Source organism: Cupressus sempervirens, chromosome 5 (genome assembly GCF_028749045.1).
Source record: "Cupressus sempervirens isolate cs-2001-9-10 chromosome 5, ASM2874904v1, whole genome shotgun sequence".
NCBI classification, from domain to species: Eukaryota; Viridiplantae; Streptophyta; class Pinopsida; order Cupressales; family Cupressaceae; genus Cupressus; species Cupressus sempervirens.
The window spans coordinates 237,132,200-237,153,424 of NC_143122.1; positions in this window are offsets into that span (position 1 = coordinate 237,132,200).

Here is a 21,225-nt window from a genome sequence, read left to right on the forward strand (position 1 = left end):
TAGCCAAAACTAGGGGGCTAACCCTTTAACAACAAACTGACCTACTATCAACAGATAACCATTAAACAAAACTACCCCTTACCACTTAGTAAAATAAAAACAAGGTTTCGATCCATAATTAAAAGAGTATCAGTAGGCCTAACATACATACTGCTTGTGTAAAAACCATAAAATCTATAGTAATATATAAACAAAGGTAAACATTAGAAATTTTGAGATTAACTATTATAAAGAACAACTAAAACGAAGAAAATTCTTTCATACCTCCGTCAGTGGTTGTGAGCTAGCCATAGCTGCGGCCACTCCACTATCAACAGACTTTTGCAGATGAGGTGTGTCTGACATCATGAGCTGCATGTCATACAATACACATTAAATCTAACATGAAACATAAAAAAATACAATCAAATGAATTAAATTAACATGAAACAACTATACCTGTGTGAAGCTCGTATGATGTCTATGCTCTGAGTCCGTGGTAAAGGTTGAGGGTCCTGTGGAGAACTGATGCACATGCATAATTTTTTTTGTCAATCCTTAATACGATTATGTAATAAATATATATATATATATTAATTTAAATGATTAAATTGATACATACCTTAGGACTCATGGAAGGGACAAAAAATGGGCCTAGAGGATCGTTGTTGGGACCGACAACACTCTGACCCTGAATTTTGAGCAATGTCAATAGATGCTAATTAATTAATCATTCACTATACATATGAAATGTAATCAAATTAGTAAATTATAATTGTAATTTACCTGTGTGTCAATGCCAAATGTCTCTTTCAGGAACTGATCGGTGACAAGCCCATCATCTCCACCATCTCCAGCATGAGTGCCAAATGTGCATAGGGATTCGCATGAAGTGCACATGTGACCACAACGCACAGAAGGCTCCCCCTCAACTAATGGGCTTGTGGAATGGACGAGGGTCTGTATCAAAGCATTAATGGTCCCTAGAGTGTTGGCCTCTACATGTTCCTTCACAACTGAAGGAATAGTCACATGCTCGCATTATGGCTTGACCACAGGTGCCCTAACTACATTAGGGTCACGACGTGCTCTCAACCTCTCAAATGATGACCCCCTACCTCTACCCTGGGATTCTAATATATCAAAATAATTGGGGATCTCCCCAAGGACAAACTCACAATATAATTTCCTCAAAAAATACATGGGGACCTCATGATTGTTGCAAGGAGGGGCATCAAAAACCATCCACCATCTATCCCAAAAATTGTTTCTAATAGCATCGTGTATGCACCAATGGATGGGGAATCATTTAGTAACCTCTCTAATAGTATTTTTCTCACTAGGTTTTCTAAATAATGCACATATACTACCTTTTGTTATTTCTTTTTTTTAAACATATTCATATGACAATTTATTTGCATAAAATATTTTCTGTTCATCCCTCTTAACCTACCAAATATCTAATTGATCGCTAATTGAGGCTATCTGGGTGTTAATGGATTCGAGGGATGATACCAATTGAGCCCTCATTGGATTGGTTTGTGCGGATTCTTTCAACCAAGCAATGAGTCTTTCTAATTCAATTTTGGCTCTTTCTATTTCATTTATTATATTTTCTTGTGTGCCTGGCAGAGGTCTTGCAATTGGTCCAGATTATGGAATTTATTATTCCTCTTGAGGAGGGTTTTGAGGGTTTTGTGGATTTTTCGGTTGATTATGGACATTTCCTAATAAAAAATCAATTGAAATCTAAATAAATAAACAAATCTAAATGGAATTTGTAAAAACCCTACAAAAGAATATAAAAACCTACAAAACAATATTAAAAACATATTAAACAACACAAAGTTAAGTTAATATCACTTACGATGTTGTCGTGGGTGTGCTTGTTGTCTTTGATTTCATTGGAGAGGAGGCATATTTGCAAATGAAGGTGAAAACTTGGGTTTTTGACCCACGTACGCCTATTCTCTGTGGGAATAGCAAAAAAAAAGGATAAAAATGATGGGTTGTGGGTCTACAACCCATCATATATAACTTTTTGATAACGCAAATAGTGCATATGCACTATAGCATGAATGCGCTATTGAAATTAGGGGAAAAAAAAACCATGTCACCTTTTTAGCACCACAACTTGGTGCATATGCCCCTAGAGTAGATGATACCACACTCTCAACTATTTCATTTGGCCTTGAGACATCTACGATACATTATGTTGTGTTTTCATTTTTTTTTCTATTTGATATTGTAGCATATATGGTTTCTAATCTTTCTTTTATCTTGCAAGTACCACCTGTTCCTAGGGGACAAAGTGCAGGGGATGAGCCAGGACCCATTGACAAAGGAAAGGTAATTAGCTACTTTTTATTTGATTAAATATTGATGCATTCTTGTAAAATGTTTGTGGTAATGAAATTTAACTACAATATTTATTGTATAGGGCATGGCTACTGGCAATGAGCCCATGCAAATTCTGTGTCATAGATGCTTAGGTATTTCTATTCGTACTGAGAGCCCCATTGTATGTATAAGTATCATTTATTTTTTATTTTCCTTATTTTCATAAATAAATTCAAAATTGATTTCTGTGATATTGACAACTAGTATTTTGTGTCTCATAGGAAACTCCTAGTGCACACGAGGTTGGATGAGAGAGTTTTGTATCTTTGATGATGTAGCCACTACATCTTGAGGAGCCTACACTAGTAAGTTGTAGTTTGAATTCTTGATTACATGTTATAAATTTAGCATGCTGTGAATTATAATATTATAGTTTAAGTTGTAGATTCATTTGACAAACATATTTGAACATACATAGGCTAGAATCAGTGAGGTACAAGCATTGCAGAGAGCATACGAGAGGACTCCTAACTAGTACAGAAGGTCAACGAGAGAAGTATTTATGATGAAAATTTAATAGTATAAATATTAATTAAAAAAAATATCATTATGCATTTGAGTAATTCAATGGTAGATACAAAGAAACATATAAATTTAGTAGTCTAACTTTGGGTTTTAATTTTTTGTTTATGTAGGAGGCATCTGATCCACCTATTGCAACGAAGAGGCTACATTTTGATCATTCACCAATACCCTATGATAGTATAGTTGTCATAGGATGCGTAATGATACATTTTGAGATGGCATATGCCACATTGTTTACAGAAACACTGATATTATACACATTCAGATGGCATGATCAGCCACATTTTGTATATGGATCTATGTATTTTGATATATATTTGTGCAATTTGTCTATGGGTACATGAACTTTGATATATATATTTGTGTAATTTTTCTATGGATACATGTATTTTAATATATATTTTTTTCATTTACGTGCACAATGATATACATATTAATTTAGTATCTAGTATTGTTCAATTTATCGTGGATCATGTGTATTGTTCATGTTTATGGAATATCATTAATTTTGATCATGTTTGTTATATTCAATTCAAATGCAATAATTTTTGAGTAACATTTTAACAACCTTTATTATCAAATTTGGATGCAATGTTTAATTTGGAGTGCTATCATGACATAAACATACTTGTTAACCTCCTACACATGGTTCACATAACCCCAAATCTAATTTTAAACTCCACCTTCAACCTTGAAACTAACTCTTGGCTTCAAATCTAATCTCAACACACTTAAGGACTCCACTCCTCAACCATGGATTCTATTCCCAACCACAAACTCATTCCTAGACTTATAATATTTGATAACAACCCTTCACTTTGTTACTATCCTCATACTACAACTTTTAAATTTCAACATAACCTCAAAATATCCCAACTTTAGGAACTTGATTAGATCAAACCTTTTTAACTTGGTTCCCCAATACCATATCCATATGAATAACATCTATACATTTCTCACATTGATTAGATTACCCATACTGATCCACTTAACAACTTAGGAACCAAATCATCCAAAACATACCTTCTTGCTGTCCTTTGTATAGACCCAAACACAATCATTCATAACTTTTGAACCATACTTCATTTCTTCAATCCAACCATCGAGTAAAGCATTCTATCACTATGTAAACTAGCTTCATTAATGCATGCTATCATTTGACACCTTGTATAAGTATTTCCAAAATTGTATGGTCATTCTCAAACCCCTAACTAACTCTTTACACTCATTTTCACTCTGCAAGAAAAAGTTGCAAAAGTTGCAAAATTGCAATTTTTCAACTCTTGCAACTTTGCAATTTTGAGCAATTTTTGCTATAACTTTAAATTATTAATTATATGAGTTCACCAAACTTGGTAAGGGGTTATTGATAGCCTACATGATCTTCAAGTTATGACCCTCAAAAGATTGACCTCAATATGCACTTAGAGCACCTTGGAGACTTCTTGGTACAAGGTGGCCATGGATGATGGAGGGTATTTGCAGCTAGAAAAAGGGTGTCATTAGGGTTCACCTACCCATCCAAAGCTAATGGTGCTGATGATTTGATTCCAAGATCAATGGTTTCAAAGTTATGCTATGGTGCACCTATGAACAGAGGCACACTACGAGTTTTGGCAACAAGCGAGATCACTATGCCAAATCCAAACAGAATGTGATCTCTTGAAAATGAGATAGGTTATTTTAGGCCTTGACATGACCATCCTATTTCATTCAACATTTTATTGATAGCCCTCATGAGTTTTGAGTTATGAACCTCAGAAGATCAACCTCAAAATGCACTTAGAGCACCTTGGAAACTCCTCGATATCGGGTGGCCGTGGATGATGGAGAGTCTCCACAGTCAAAAAAAGGGTGTCACTAGGGTTCAATCACCCACTTGGAGCTAATGGAACTAATGATTCAATGCCAAGATCATTGGTTTCAAAGTTAGGCTGTGGTGCAGCTATGAACTGAGGCACACTATGAGTTTTGGCATCAAGCGAGATCGCTATGCTGAATCCAAATGGAATGTGACCTCTCAAAAATGAGATAGGTTATTTTAGGCCTCAATATCATCATGTTGTAGAATTTTATGTTTCATTGATATCCCTCATGAGCTTCGAGTTACGACCCTTGGTAGATCTACCTCGAAATGCACTTAGAGCACCTTGGAGACTCCTCGGTATGGGGTGGCCGCAGATGATGGAGGGTCTTCATGGCTAGGAAAAGGGTGTCACTAGGGTTGCCTCAACCATTTGAAGCTAATGGCATTGATGATTCGATGCCAAGATCAGCAGTTTCAAAGTTACGCTGTGGTGCACCTATGAACTGAGGCACATTATGAGTTTTGGCATCGAGTAAGATTGCTATGCTGAATCCAAATGGAATATGATCTCTCAAAAATGTTATAATTTATTTTAGGCCTCAACATCACCATCCTGTAGAATTTGACATTTCATCAATAGCCCTCATGAGCTCTGAGTTACGACCCTCAGAACATTGACCTCAAAATGCACTTAGAGCACCTTGGAGACTCCTCGATACAGGGTGGCCATGAATGATGGAGGGTCTCCACGGCTGGGACAAGGGTGTCACTAGGGTTCACCCACCTATTTGGAGATAATGGATATGGCGATTCGATTCCAAGATCAATAGTTTCAAAGTTATGTTGTGGTACACTTATGAACTAAGGCACATTCTGAGTTTTGGCATTGAGCGAGATCGCTGTGTTGAATCCAAACAGAATGTGATCTCTCAAAAATGAGATAGGTTTTTTAGGCCTCAACATCACTATCATATAGAATTTTATTTTTCATCAATATCCCTCATGATCTCTGAGTTACGACCCTCGAAAGATTGACCTCAAAACACACTTAGAGCACCTTGGAGACTCCTCGGTATGGGGTGGTCGTGGACAATGGATGGTCTCCACAGCTGGAACAAGGGTGTCACTAGGGTTAGTATTAAAAGAAAAAAAATTATTTTTTACCTCTCTCAAGTTTTTGGCATTTGGCACAATGCCAGTTTGGTGTTAATATGTATTTAAAATCATCATTTTTTAGGTCCCACCACATAAATTGCATTAATTAAAATCATCTTTGTTTCTTACATTAAATCAACAAGTTTCAATTTACAATATATCAAGTGTTTCATCATTATTACATCAATATACAACTATCAAAAATTGTAGTGTCAAAAATAGTAGTATCAAAAATTGTAGTGTTAATAAAAGCATTGTCAAAAATCGTAGTGTCAAAAATAGAATAGATTTTTCTTCATTCTACTCCTTATTTAAGTTTTTATCTTTATGCATGGCTACTCTTCATGATGCACCTACATTCCAATATCATAAAAAATATTAGTAACTTATTGTATTAAAGACGATAATCATCAGTTCTATTAGTAAATAGTTTTTCTCAAATGGTTTTAGATTCAAAATGGAGAAAAATGCATACCAACAGATTGAATTCCTATAGAATGTTAAGAAATTCTCTACTTGAAAGTTTTTTTTCCAGTAAAATAGGGACTACTACCTTTATTGAAAAAGAATAGTTTTTCTATCTTTTACCCCAAAGGAAAGATATTTTCAAAACATAATGTACTGAAAGTGCTTAATCAACTTATTCTATTTCATCAATATAAAGTAGATTTTAATGCTAAAGAACCACTTGATCTTAACATTCAATATTATCCACATAATTGAAAGTCAAGTAAACAAGCAGGTAGATCAAATGCAATTCACTTCTCATAGCTTCTCAAAATTTGAATAAGCAATCTTAGAATGAATGACAAACTAAGCAAAAGATTTTTGTATAAATAGTATCTTTAGAAATATAGATTCGAAGAAGTAGACATTAATATCTACCTCCAAAAGCCTTTAGCAAAATAAAACTATAGAGTTCTATCTATGTTTGTTGAAAATCTGAAATGCTATCTTTGAAAACTTAAGATTAAACCTAAAACAAAAATAGTTTTGTTTATCAGTTTGTTGGAGATTAACCCTATGCCATACTAATTATTACATTTATATAAGGCATGGTGCTAGACAATTGCAAAAATTACCCTGCCAGGAGTAAAATAGTTTTTTAGTTAACACAACTGTGTTAACCGAAATCCAAGAAAGTAAAAGCTAGAAAGAACAACTAAGAAACTATCTATAACTATGTATTATGATCAAGTAGCACCATCCACGCTAATTGTATTCCTTACCACTTTCCATGCTTCATAGGTGGTTGAAAATGTAGAGATAATTGATTGATGAGGCAATCCAATGTAAATTAGTCATTGTTTCCATATTTCTTTCTCCTTCTTCAATTCCACTATTTTTTCCTCACGCATTTCCAAGTGTTTCAGATTGATTATCAACATGGCTTCAATGTGGGCTACATTTGAAAAGTCCTGCTTAGATGGCATCTTCTTATCTTGGAGCTCCTAAAATTTCTTATGGACTTCATTAATCACTTCCTCTACTTGGGCAATGGAGTCATCCTCTTTACCTATGAAGTGTTTGCCAAACCATTTGAGGTCTCCTTGAATTATCTGGTGTACAACCTTGAGTTCTTGTAGGGTTTCTTTGATTTCAATTTTTCCTTGTATCAATGCTTTGTTCCTCCATTCAATAAAATCCTTGATTCCATACAAGGCTTTTGCATCTAAACCAGCTACAGGATATTGAGCTTGAAATTTCTAAAGTCCAAACTCTTGGATATCTTCCAACCATATTACCACCTTTGCTCAATTGCTTCTTTCTTTCTCGTACCCTTCATTTCTCAACTCTACATTTTTTGGTGATGGCAGAGATCTCTTTTAAAGTCTTATCCAAGAGACTTATGTGTTTCATAGTGTCATCTAGGACACCTTGCACCCACTCCCCTACTGTCTTTGCAACTGCTTTGCACTTTTGTAGATTATGAAGGGATTGTTAGTTGGTTACAGAGGACACATCGACAATTGCTGAAATTTCACTGATGGGCTTTGCTTCAGGGTGAAGGATGGAATTGATATATCGTGCCATGTTCTTTATTGTGTCCTTCATCTCTTGTTTATCCTATTCGTCCTTCCACACCCTTTGTGAAATTTTCTTATTAGAGGCTTTGAAGAACTCCATATCCACTTCACGATTTCCTTTTCCCAAGTCAACCTTTGTTATTTGGTAATCCTCAGGGGTTAAGGATTCCCACAACCTTCCATTTGGTGGCATGGCTATTTCAACTGACTAGTGCCCGAAGTTTTTGTCAAATTTGATTCTTGATCCTGTCTTAGCTTTCTTCACCTTAGGTGTTTTCCCTAAATATTTACTAACCAAATCATCAATTGTCACTGAAAGAGGCACCATGCTCCACTTCTTTTCAACAGAAGTCTCCAACCATTTGGGAGTAAGTGGTTCCTTATCAACTACAGGGGAGAACTAAGCCAAGGCAAGATTACTCTCTTGGCTATCAGTATTTACTGCTGACTTCTGGGGTTCTGGTACACTATTTACCATAGGTGATTCTTCTATAATCTCAAGATCAACTATCATTGTAATCTTGCCTTTGTTTGATGATGCTTTCTTTGTGCTCAAATGGGTCACCCTTTTAGACTTAGGAATTTCTACTTCAACTTGAAGTTGAAGTGATTGTGGAATTGCTTTAGCTTCAATTTCAACTGAACCTGCAATGGGACCATGAACATCTAGTTTAGTGATAGCTTTTTACTTTTGGGACACCTTTTTACTTTTCATTTTTGAAGATTTCCTAGATAGATCAGGGGTAACAACAATTTTTTATTTTATTCAATTTTCAGTCCTAGCCAGCACATCTTTAGTGTGAGAGAACAAATCATCTTCTTCTCTTCTTCCCCAATCAATCTTAGGAATAGGCATGCATTCAATTTGGTCAATATAAAATGGGTCGATCACTTCTTCTAAATCTTCATCTTTTAGCTTGCATGTGTCAAGATCAACATTAAACATATTAATTTTCTTAATTGTTAATCTTGACCATAGCCTTTTTCTTACTTCAAACTCATTAGGACAATTTTCCTAGTAGTCTTCTAACTATGGAATGTGAACAAAAAAATTGCATTTTAAAAATTGTTCCTAACAAATCTTGTGTAATCAAAATTTTATCAAGGGAAGAAAGGTTTGAAACACAGACAGGTCAATGATACTCTTGTCAACATGGCTTGCTTTAGACTAGGGCACTTGTAGTGGCCAATTTAAATGGGAAATAAAATAGAAGAGGACCTCTTGGTAATTTCAAAAGAATCCACCATAGAGACAAATTGTCTACACATTTCAGATAAAATAATAGAGTCTAAGCAATAACAAGGAAACTTCAATGGTTCACCTAAATAACCACCCATCCTAAGGTATGTGAACCTAGGGAATTGAATATAAAAACAACAATAGACTTGTATAACTTGCATTGCTTCCTCAGATAGTCTATTATTTTCATGACCCTAAACCTCAAAAACTAGCCTTCCCAGAAATACATCATTTACTCTTCTGAACTCTTTACACAAAGTAGCTTCCTAGAGATCACTATAGTATTGGTAAATGGGCATTTCATCTATCCATGGTGAATGTGGAAGGCTTTCCTATTCTTTAGATGCTACCAAGACATAAACTAAAAAGGAAGATAGGAAAAATGGACCAAAATTATTGACAACCATTAAACCCTTGTGTAAATTCTCAGCAACAGCCCAATCAATGAGCTTATCCCCCTCAACAATTTTTTGGATGAACAAATACATCAATGTCTCCCAATGAAATGCATGCTTGTTTCCTTTTTCTCTGTTCAAAAAAAGCACAATGTCTACAATTTTTTTGATGAAATGTTGAATGGTTAACGGTTTGGGCAACCTTGAACCACCTTCTGCTGGTTTTAGGAGCCAAGACTGGGCTACTTTATTGTCATAATTATTTTTTCTTTTAGCATACAAGTGTTCTACCTCCTCAAATTTCCATGGTTCATAGGGTTCCTTATGAGGGATCTTAAGGGCTGAGCAAACACTGGTCCTCTTGACTTTGACTATCACTTCTCCTAAAATTGTCTTGACACATCTCGTGTTAGGATCATAGTGGTTTGTGCATTCCATCTTCAATTTCCTTTTGTAAATTTAAAGTGGCCAATTCAAATGGCAAGGACAATTGTGCTTCAAATCCATACACTAGTTCAAAAGGAGCCATGCCAATGACTCTTTTTGGGAAAGTTCTATCAGCCTAGATTGCTTGATATAACTTCTTATGCCAATCTTTTCCCTTTTCATCTACTAACTTTTTCATGATATTGATCAAGTTTTTATTTGTGGACTCTGCTTGTCCATCGCCTTGAGGAAAATAATTTGAAGCATGAGACAACTAGATACTGTGATCATAACAATACAATTGAATTTCTTGAGAAGAAAATTTGTGTGCATTGTCAGTCACTATTTTTTTTGGTGTACCAAAATAGGTCAGAATATTTTCCATCAAGAATTTACACACTACCTACAATGTTGTGGCTTTAATAGGAACCACTTCAACCCATTTAGTAATGTAATCTATAGTAGTGAGGATATCTGTGTGACTTGAACTTGAGTTTGGTATGATAGGCCCTATAAAATCCAATCCCCATTGTTGAAAAGGTTCTTCTATAATCACAGGTTTTAAAGGAAGAGTAGTTAATTGTGGTTTTTTGGTAAACAATTTACATTTCTCACAATTTCTCACCCAATTGTATGTGGCTCTAAAAATACCTAGCGAATAGTGTCGGCTTCTTGGAATTTTGAAGAATGTCACTGTTGATGAAAAATGTCCCCAGCAAGCTCCATCGTGGAAGGTGTTCAGTAGTTTCTCCTACTGGTTAGCATCAACACACCTTAAAAACATGCCATCTAAGCCTTTCTTGTATAATATATCATTAATAATTACAAATTTGTCCACTCTGAGTTGAAGATTCCTTCGGTCTTTTCCCTTTAAATGGTCTGGGCATCTCCCATATGTTACGAAATAAGCTATGTCAAAAAACCACTCATCTTTCAAGCTAAAAAATAAACAATTGGTATGTGTTTCTTCCTTTTCACCTTTTTCCATAAGTCTACATAGTCCTTGCCCTCAAGCCAAATTGGTTGATCAAATACCCAAGTCAAACTCTTGTACTTTTTCCACCCAAGTTGCTCGATTATTCACTGCTACATCTTGCTGTGTGAGGATGCTCTTGATTACAGTACATGGTACATAAACTAAAAGAATGCGAATGTAAATTATAGTACCAAAAATATTTCACTGCTTTCACAATAGCAAAGAATTGTTTTTCATCTAAGGAGTAATTCAACTCACGTTTCTTCAATGGGACACTCATAAAAGAGATAGGCATCTCTTCTCCTTTGTCATTCTTTTGAAGCAATATTCCTGACATGGTATGATATGATGCATAGTAGTACATTATAAAATCCTTTTTGAAATTAGGATGAAATAGTGTTGGAACTTTAGCAATAGCCTCTTTCACTTCTTTGAATGCCTTAGATGCTAGTTCATCCCATTTAAAATTATGTTTCTCACTTAGCAACTTGGCCATTGGTTTGATAGTCTTTGCAAAGTCAGGTACACATTTCCTAAGGAAATTGATCTGTCCAAAGAAGGATTTAACACCATTACAATTGATAGGAAGGCATAGCTACTAAATAGCTTTTACTCTCTCTAGATCAATTTTGATTCCCTCTTTTGAAACCATGTGCCCGAGTAACTAACTTTCCCTTAGTTACAAAAAAAATTGATTTCTTAGAGTTCAATAAAATTCTGTGTTTCCTTTAATTTTTGAAGGACTTTCCTCAAATATTTCAGGTGCTTTTTTAGCCTTCTAGAAATACTATCATGTCATCAAGATAAACAGTAATATATTTATTTAGTGGGTGACTAAAGGTTGAATTCATGGCTTGTTGAAAGGTGGCACCCCCATTTATTAAGATGAAAGGCATCCTTTTATAGGTGAAAGTGCCCCAAGGTGTTGTGAATGTTGTTTTGTGTTGATCTTCTTCAGCAAATTCTATTTGATTATAACCTAAGAAACCATCTAAAAAGGACATCATCTATGAGCCAACAATTGTCTGAAGAATTTGATCCATTATAGGTAAGGCACAATTATCTTTCAAGCTTGCTTGATTAAGGTTTCTAAAGTCAACACAGATCCTTATCTCTCCATTCTTCTTTCTGATTGGCATTATATTCACCACCCAGGTGGAATGATGAATTGGAAAGATGATGTGAGATTTAAGCATTTTATCTATTTCTTTGAATATTGCATTAGAAACCTTTGGATTATATGTTCTCAAATTTTGCCTAAAAGGAGAAGTACCTAGTTTTAGAATGATATGGTGTTTGAATTTTCCACATAAGAAAGTTTTTAAATCTTCATAAGACCAAGCAAAGACATCAATGTACTCTATAAGAAGTTTAATAAATCTTTCTTTTCATCCTCTTTGCAACAAGTTCCCAAATTGATAATTTTGGGATCATTTTTATCTCCCAAATTGACCTTTTCATAATCACCATTTGTATCATCTTTAGGTGATAAATTCTGGGCTAGGAAAGCATCACGCTTGTCAAAGAGTCTTTCAAGCTCAAATAGGCCTTTAGGTATTACATTTCCTTTCAACTATAATACATCACTAGATTTTTCATCGGTGAGATTAGGACAAAACTCTCTACATTCAGAATCTGAACCTTTAAAATAATTAGTATAAAATTTCTCAATGTTTTGTTGAAAAACATTAATGTGAGCATCATCCTTGAAAACTTTCCATGAATTTTTTTATTTGGGACACTTGGCTTGTGAATGATCTCAACTGAATATTTTTTATTTATGAAGTCAGGATGTGGAATCAATAAAGGGGTTGATACTACTAGAGAGCCTACTTTGTCATTCAGTTCTCTAGGAATTGCTTCAATTCCAAAGGCTTCAAAATCTTCAATCTCATCCCATACACGATTCCTATAGTGTTTCAATCTTTGATTCTTTACTGAGAACATATTTTTAACTTGCTCAACTATTAATTCAGCATCTCCCCTTTCCTTTAGCGGCTTAATGTTTCTTCTCTTGGCTTCTTATATACCTAGGAGCAAGGCTTCATATTCTGCTGTGTTATTGGTATTTTCAAAAGCAAGCTTGTAAGAAGAAGGAAAGTTATAAGCATTAGGGGATATCAGCACAGCACCAACTCCAGACCTATTTGAGTAGTGGCTTCCATCGAACTCTAAAGTCCATTGTGAGTCTTCACCTTCTAATTTTTCACCTATTTTTTTCACTTTTAGAAAAAATCAAATAGTTAGCAAAATTAGTCTCTTGGTAAATGATCTGAGATTTGGGATCATAAGATGGAAAGACTATGTATTTGGATTTGGTTTTAGGTAACAAAGTTACTTTTTCTTTCCCCACAGGTATAAAAACTTGAGACCAATCCGTTTTAACTTCCTCTCCTAGGTCTCGACAGAAAGTTTGGCTAAGGAGCATACCATAACTAGTAGGAATGTCTGCCACAAGGATAGTGAGTTTAATCCTTTTCTAAGGATAGGCTAATAAAGAAACTTGGTCATCCTTAATCTAACCTATTAAAGGGACCTACTTGGAATCCATAGAATAACACTTACCAAATGTTTTGGTTAAAGAAAGATCAAGAGATTTTACTATTGTAGCTGGCATTATATTGTCAGAAGCACCTGAATCTATGATGCAATTATTTAGCTTAAAACCATGAAGGAAGAGGGATACATAAAATGGGTCAAGTTTTTGAGAAAAGGGAACTTTAGGGCTAACTTTTTTTGGTTGGAGTATCCCTTCCCAGTTACTAGATGCTTGGATTTCAAGTTTTTTTGCCTAAGGAGTTTCACTTGTTTGCTTGGTAGACATCTCATTGCTCTTTGAGACCTTGACTTCATTAATTTTTTTAGTTGCTACATTAGCGAAAGATTGATGAATATATTCAATCAGTTTATTGAGCTCTCTAGGGTTCATTCTTAAATACTCAGTAGGGGAAATCTATATTTTGGATCCTTTACAGAACTCAACAATGTCAAATGTAGAATCAAGATTAGACCTCTTCAAGATTTGAGGGGTTCTTTTTTGTATTGGTGATGACTTGTTTTCACTTTCCCCCCTTGTCTTTAATTCCTTTGCTTATGTAGGGGTTGTATTATTTTTAGAATCATTAGCTTTAATGGCTCTTTGTCCATGGGTTAAAATAGAACATGCAGCCTCTTCCAAAGTTAAAAGGATGTCACTACTTCTATCATAACCATATTCATATTTGAGGTAATAGCTTATGGAGTTGCCAGGTTCTTCAGAAGGTGTTTCCTCTATTTTTACATTAGCTATGGCCGCTTTCTCTGCTTCAAGTTGCTGATATCTTATATTCTTAGGACAAGAACTTCCTTTATGATCATTTGTAAGATGAAAAACACACATGTTATTTTTATTAGGTGGAGCTTCAATTTGCAATCTTTGTTGATTTGCAGGTAAAGAAATCTATTTCCCTTGAAAGCTACTTTGACCTAGATGTTTTCTTGGAATATATTCATAATGAGTATTCATCTTAGAAATTCTCTTTTAAATAGTCATCACATCATTCATGAGCTTTTGAACTAATGGGTCTGATTTTTTAGAGGTAGATGGTTGTGACTTAGAAGTCTGCATGTCCTATTTCCACTTCCCTATTGCTAAAAGATCACCTTCTAATTCAATAGCTAGCCTTTGAGTAGCATCAACATCTACTACTCTATCTATCCTTAAGTAAAAATTGATATCTGGAGGCATTGCATTAATAAAGAAACCCTTATGGTTTCTTACATTAGGTGTCTTTGCAACAGGAATTTTATGAATTATTTTATTAAACTTTGCTACAAAATCTCTCATGGGCTCATGTACTTATTTTTTTAACTGGGTTACCTGGAGCAGTAAGGTATGTTCATCATCAATAGATTTAAATCTATTTTCAAAAGCATTTTGCATATCACCACAGTTAGTAATGGACCCTTGTGGGAGATGATGTAACCAATCAGCAACATTCTCAATTAAGGTGTGCACAAATAACCTCATAGCTACATCCTCATGAGTGACAACAAGACCTGCACATGTAGTGTTGAAGGCATTGAGATGTTCATCAGTGGATTTCTTCCCATCTTCATTAAATTTGGGTAATACTTCTCTGGCACCTTTAGCGAGAGGCTTTAGGTTAGCTCCAAGGGCTAGGGGACCTAATTGTAGACCCCACAGGTTAGCAACCATTCATGGTCGGATGAAATTCAAAGGTTGAGTATTAAAATGAGAAGGTATTAATGTCCCTAGTAAGATTAGAGCGTGGAGGCTTACGGTTATAGGAGTTGGCTTCTTAGGAGATGTTGGTCTACTTTTTCTCTTAACAGAATTTTCGCATTTGTTAGAGAGATCAAGAGAAAAATTAAGACTCTTCACAAATTCATAGGACTGATCAATAAATCCCTTCCTTCCTTCACTTTGAGTATACTTTTTACTAGCTAGTTTATCACAATTAAAATAAAAATTCAATACTTAGATTGGTCTTGGAACTAATCTGTCAACCACTACTTCTTCATTAGCGAGAGGTACTCCTCCAATGAGTTATGCCCTTTTTTCTTCTCTCTTAAGTACCTGATTAACTTGTGTAAACTATTCTGGGCTTGTTTTGAGTTTCTAGGCTTGTGCACTTAGATCTAAAATAACGTCCTCTTGAGTTCTATCAAACCCTAAGCCTGGTTGAAGTACTGGGAAAATATCATGATGAGATAAAACCATTTCTAGTCTTCCCCAATAGAGTCACCAAAAATTGTTAGTAAATAGTTTTTCTCAAATGGTTTTATATTCAAAATGGAGAAAAATGCATACCAACAGATTGAATTCCTATAGAATGTTAAGGAATTCTCTGCTTAAAAGTTTTCTTCAATAAAATAGGTGCATCTACCTTTATTGAAAGAGAATAGTTTTTCAATCTTTTACCCCAAAGGAAAGATCTTTTCAAAACATAATATGCTAAAAGTGCTAAATCAAATTATTCTATTTCATCAATATAAAGTAGATTTTAATGCTAAAGAACCACTTGATTTTAACTATCATATTATCCACATAATTGAAAGTCAAGTAAATATGTAGGCAGATCAAATGAAATTCACTTCTCACAGCTTCTCAAATTTTGAATAGGTAGTCTCAGAATGAATGAAAAACACAACAAAAGCTTTTTATATAAATAGTATCTTTAGAAATATAGATTTGAAGAACTAGATAGTAATATCTACCTCCAAAAGCCTTTAGCAAAATCAAACTATAGAGTTCTATTTATGTTTGCTGAAAATTTGAAATGATATCTTCGAAAACTTAAGATTAAACCTAGAATAAAAATAGTTTTTTTTATCAGTTTGTTGGAGATTAACCATATGCCATACTAATTATTACATTTATATAAGGCATGGGGCTAGATAGTTGCCAAAATTATCTCGCCACGAGTAAAAAAGTTTTTTAGTTGACACAATTGTGTTAACCGAAATGCATGAAAGTAAAAACCAAAAAGAACAACTAAGTGACTATCTATAACTATGTATTATGATCAAGTAGCACCATCCACGCTAGCCACATTCCTCACCACTTTCCATGCTTTGTAGAAGTTTGAAAATGCAAAAATAATGGATTGATGAGGTAGGCCAATGTAAGCGACTCGTTGTTTCCAAATTTCTTTCTCCTTTTTCAATTCCACTATTTTTTCCTCATGCATTTCCAAGTGTTTCAAATTGATTATTAGCATGGCTTTAGTGTGGGCTATTATCAAAAAGTCCTACTTAGTTGGTATCTTCTTATCTTGGAGCTCTTGGAATTTCTTCTAGACTTCTTCAATCACTTCCTCTACTTGGAAAATAGAGTCATCCTCTTTACATGTGAAGTATTTGCCAAACCATTTGAGGTCTCCCTGAATTATCTAGTGTACAACCTTGAGTTCTTGCAGGGTTTCTTTCATTTAAATTACACCTTCTATCAATGCTTCATTCCTCCATTCAATACAATCCTTGATTAAATACAAGGCTTTCTCATCTAAACCAACTACAGGACACTCAGCTTGAAATTTTTGAAGTCCAAACTCTTGGATATCTTCCAACCATATTACCACCTTTTCCCAATTGCTTCTTTCTTTCTCGTACCCTTCATTGCTTAGCTCTACCTTTTTGGTGATTGCAAAGATCTCTTTCGAAGCCTTATCCAAGAGACTTATATGTTTCATAGTGTCATCTAGGACACTTTGCACCCACTCCCCTGTTGTCTTTGCAATCGCTTTGCACTTTTGCAAATTATCAAGGGATTGTTGGTTGGTTGTAGAGGACACATCTACAATTACTAAAAATTTTCTGATGGGCTTTGCTTCAGGGTGAAGGATGGCATTGATATATTGTTCCATGTTCTTTATTGTCTTCTTCATCTCTTGTTTATCCTGTCTGTCCTTCCACACCTTGTGTGCAATTTTCTTATTAGTAGCTTCGAATAACTCCATATCCACTTCATGCTTTTATTTTCCCAATTCAACCTTTGTTATTCGGTAATCTTGAGGGGTTAGAGATTCTCATGAACTTCCATCTGATGGCATGGCTATTTTAGCTGACCAATGCCCTAATTTTTTGTCAAATTTGATTTTTGATTCTATCCTGGCTTTCTTCACCTTAGGTGTTTTCTCAAAATATTTACTAACCAAATTATCAATAGGCATTGAAAGAGGCACCATGCTCTTCTTCTTTTCAATAGAAGTCTCCAACCATTTGGGAGTAACTCTTTCCTTATTGTTGCAAGGGAGAACTAAGCCAAGGTGAGATTACTTTCTTGGCTATTAGTATTTACTACTGATTTTTGGGGTTCTGGTACACTATCTGCCATAGGTGATTCTTCTATAGTCTCAAAATCAACTATCACCATATTCTTGCCTTTGTTTGATGATGCTTTCTTTGTGCTCGAATGGGTCACCCTTTTAGCCTTAGGAGTTTCTGCTTGAAGTTGAAGTTGAAGTGATTGTGGAATTGCCTCAGCTTCAACTTCAACTGAACCTACAATGGGACCATGAACACCTTGGTTAGTGATAGGTTTTTGCTTTTGGGAGGCCTTTTAACTTTTGGTTTTCGAAGACTTTCCAGACAGATTAGGGGTGACAAATTTTTTTTTTTTTATCCAATTTTCAATCCTAGCTAGCACATCTTTAGTGCAAGAGGATACATCATCTTCTTCTCTTCTTCCTCAATCAATCTTAGGAATAGGCATACATTCAATTTGGTCAATATAAAATGGGTCAATCACTTCTTCTAAATCTTCCTCTTTTAACCTGCATGTGTCAAGATCAACATTAAACATATTAATTTGCTTAATTGTTAATCTCAACCATAGCCTTAGTCTTGCTTCAAACTCATCAGGACAATTTTCCTAGTAGTCTTCTAACTACGGAATGTGAACTAAAGAAATTGTATTTTTAAATTTTTTTCTGAACAAACCTGTGTAATCAAAATTTTCTCGAGCAAAGAAAGGTTTGAAACACAGACGTGTCAATCATGCTCTTGTCAACATGGCTTACTTTAGAATAGGGCATCTCTAGTGGCCAATTTAAATGGGAAAGAAAATAGAAGAGGACCTCTTGGTAATTTCAAAAGACTCCATGACTGAGACAAATTGTCTACACATTTTAGATAAAATAATAGAGTCTATACAATAACAAGGTAGCTTCAATGGTTAACTTGAATAACCACCTGTCCTAAGGTATGTGAACCTAGTGAATTGAAGATAAAAATATCCATAGACTTGTATAGCTTGCATTGCTTCCTCAAGTAGTCTATTATTTTCATGACCCTAAAGCTCAAAAACTAGCCTTCCCGAAAAGACATCATTTACTCTTTTGAACTCTTTACAAAAATTAGGTTACTGGAGATCACTATATTATTGGTAAATGGGCATTTCATCTGTCCATGGAAAATGTGGAAGGCTTTGCCATTCCTTAGATGCTACCAAGACATTAACTAAAAAGGAAGATAGGAAAAATGGACAAAATTATTGACAGCCACTAAACCCTTGTGTAAATTCTCAGCAATTAGGTCAACCCAATCAATGAACTTATCCCCCTCAAAAATCTTTTGGATGAATAAATACATCCATGTCTCCTAATGAAATGCATGCTCATTTCCTTTGACTTTGTTCAACAAAAGCAAAATGTTTGCAATTTCTTTGATGAAATGTTGAATGGTTAACGGTTTGGAAAACCTTGAACCACCTTCTACTAGTTTTAGGAGCCAAGACTGGGCTACTTAATTGTCACAACTATTTTTCCTTTCAACATACAGGTGTTCTACCTCCTCAAATGTCCGTGGTTCATTAGGCTCCTTATGAGGGATCCTAAGGGTTGAGAAAACACTGGTCCTGTCAATTTTGACTATCACTTCTCCTAAAATTTTATTGACACGTCTCTTGTTAGGATCATAGTGGTTTGTGCATTCAATGATTAACTTTGGGCCTATAATAGCTACAAGAAATGTGGCGGCTTCAAGCAATCCACTATTAACTAGTTTCTGATATATAGGACTTGATTGGGTATTTCTGGCTCTTTCAATTATATCGGTGAAGCTTTTGTTAACCAGGAATGTGTCACAAATATTAGGTAAAGAGCTAAGGAGACATGGTTTTCCCAATTTGGGCATTTTGGGGCAAAACAATGTCATGGCTTGCTATGGGGTGATACGGTCTAAAACATGCAAATGAAAACCTTTCAAAATAAAAGCAAGCACAAGAAAAATTATAGAGGTTAATGGCGGTGCACTTACAATTTGACAAAGCTTATCCTATGATGCGTTCTCCCTACCAGATGATGTTGAGATTTCTTTTTGCAAATGGAAAAATGAGCAGTGAATTGGCTAAGCAATGCATTTAAGGGATGAATTATGAAGAAAATCTCAGTACAGATATGGCAAGTAAATATAATAATTACTATTCATGTGCCATGCATTAGAAAAGATCTTCTGAGTGATTTTTTATTAATGCCCATCAAATTTGCATGCCTATTAATGCTCCATGTCATCATGAAATGAAAGATTTGCCTTTTCTCCAAATTGTGCCATATCAAGACATGTGCCTCCTTAACATCCTTATTTCTTATTTCACATGCCTGAAAAAATGTCATCATTGGGGCCCACTTCGCCTTTTTATTTCAAAGATTGAATGCCTACATGAAAACATAATGTTAGTATACAAAAATGATATCAAAGTTGAATTTGAAGTTTGAGATGATTATACTTCAACTTTGACTTTGACTTCATCAGGACTAACTTAGGACAATGAATGTAGACTTTGATACATGAAAGACAATGGGGAATGTGAAATTGAACTTGAAGTTAATTGGAACTTCAAGTTCAACTTAATGATCAAGAAATGACTCACTCATGATATGCCTAAGGACACGAGAAATATATGAGTGTGGTAATAGGTTAACTGAATCATTATGAAGAAAATAAGATAAGAAGTAAATATACCTCGTCGAATGTTCTAGTTTGGTCCTCTCTCTATTTTAGGGTCTCCAACAAGGCTTCATGATCAGCATTAGTAATAGTAAAAAGTTCTTTAACTTTTGGTCTTCCTTGATGCTTCAACAACTTTACATTTGTTGCTATAATAAGATGTGAATATATGAGAGTTATTTTGTGTTTCTGATAGTCTTCGACTGTAGGAATTCCATTCCTTCTATGCATGTATGGCTGCAACCATGTTCCAACAAGAACCATTTAACTAGTAGAATATGTGAATCCATCATCATCTGTGATCGGTTATGTAATCTTTTGTTTACCTTTTACATAATGTGCTAACCAATAATCAGATTTCTCATCATTCCCCTGTGGTGCAACCAATGCAAAGACACGTCTTGGTTGAAGAAGATCTGATAGATGGTTATGCTCAAGTGAACTTTCCATGTCATCATTTCTGATAGAGGGTATGATAGAAAATGGAGTAAGATAATGTGGAGCCCATGTGTCCACCCACTCATTCGACTCATAGTGATCCCGATCACACTAAAAACAACTAGGACAAAAGCAAGCTAGCTATCGAGTCCAAATGGTCCATGTACTAGAATTAAAGCTCTAGAATAAATACATTTTTGATAAGTCCCTCACTGTAGCACAATCTGATCTATCACCTATGGACCCTTCCTCAACCAACTAAAAGAACCTACGTACTAGTAAATCAAGAGTCCCCTGCTGTGATAATGCTAAAATACACCAATCAACAATGCTACGAGCATCAAGAAGATCTGCTCCTAAAATCTTTAGTTGCTCCTTAACTAGAGCTCTCTTCACACGTGCCCCTA